This window comes from Schistocerca gregaria, chromosome 8, assembly GCF_023897955.1.
Source record: "Schistocerca gregaria isolate iqSchGreg1 chromosome 8, iqSchGreg1.2, whole genome shotgun sequence".
Taxonomy (NCBI): domain Eukaryota; kingdom Metazoa; phylum Arthropoda; class Insecta; order Orthoptera; family Acrididae; genus Schistocerca; species Schistocerca gregaria.
In genome coordinates, this window is record NC_064927.1 from 374,474,021 (window position 1) to 374,475,389 (window position 1,369).

Genomic DNA, 1,369 nt, shown 5'->3' on the forward strand with positions numbered 1-1,369 from the left:
AGCAATAGCCCGAGAAAGGCAAAGGTCCCGAGCTCGAGTCTCGGTCCGGCACATCGTTTTAATCTGCCAAGAAGTTTCATATCAGCGCACACTTCGCTGCAGAGTGAAAACCTCATTCTGGAAACATCCCCCAGCCTGTGGCTAAGCCATGTCTCTGCAGTATCCTTTCTTTCAGGAGAGCTAGTTCTACAAGTTTCGCAGGAGAGCTTCTGCAAAGTTTGGAACGTAGGAGACGAGATACTGGAACAAGTGAAGCTGTGAGGACGGGCTGTGAGTTGTGCTTGGGTAGCTCAGTTGATAGAGCACTTGCCCGCGAAAGGCAAAGGTCCCGAGTTCGAGTCTCGGTCCGGCACACAGTTTTAATCTGCCAGGAAATTTCATTCTGCTACAGTTTGGCTATCAAGGCTGTTTCATTGCTCAACAAAACGGGCATGTTTCCTGTGACGCGTTGTGGGCATGGAAACGGGGACTTATGACATACCGAACCTAGATTTCCCCACTAAGGCACATTGGAGCCATCCTTCGTACAAAACAGCCGGGGGAAAAAAATCACCGTCGCAGATAGCATAGCGCATCGAACAAAGTTCAGAGGATGTTGCAAAGCTGAACTGAAGAAAATAATAGGAACACTTAACGGAGACCCTGTTTTATTTTATCGTTTTTCATGTTACCAAAGAAGAAATGAAGAACACTATAAATTCACAGTAAACGAGGATAGGATGACAGCTGAACTGAATAGGGTATCTTCTGGGTGGTCCATTGATTGTGACTGGGCCAAATATCTCATGAAATAAGGGTCTAACAAGCAAACTACAAAGAACGAAACTTGTCTAGCTTGAAGGGGGAAACCAGATGGCGCTATGGTTGACACGCTAGATGGCGCTGCCAAAGGTCAAACAGATATCAACTGCGTTTTTTAAAATAGGAACACCCATTTTTTATTAGATATTCGTGTAGTACTTAAAGAAATATTAATGTTTTAGTTGGACCACTTTTTCACTTTGTGATAGATGGCGCTGTAATAGTCACAAACATATGGCTCACAATTTTAGACGAACAGTTGGTAACAGGTAGGTTTTTTAAATTAACATACCGAACGTAGGTACGTTTCAACATTTTATTTCGGTTGTTCCAGTGTGATACATGTAACTCTGTGAACTTATCATTTCTGAGAACGCATGCTGTTACAGAATGATCACCTGTAAATACCACATTAATGCAATAAATGCTCAAAATGATGTCCGTCAACTCAATGCATTTGGCAATACGTGTAACGACATTCCTCTCAACAGCGAGTAGTTCGCCTTTCCTAATGTTCGCACATGCATTGACCATGCGCTGACACATGTTGTCAGGCGTTGTCTGTGGA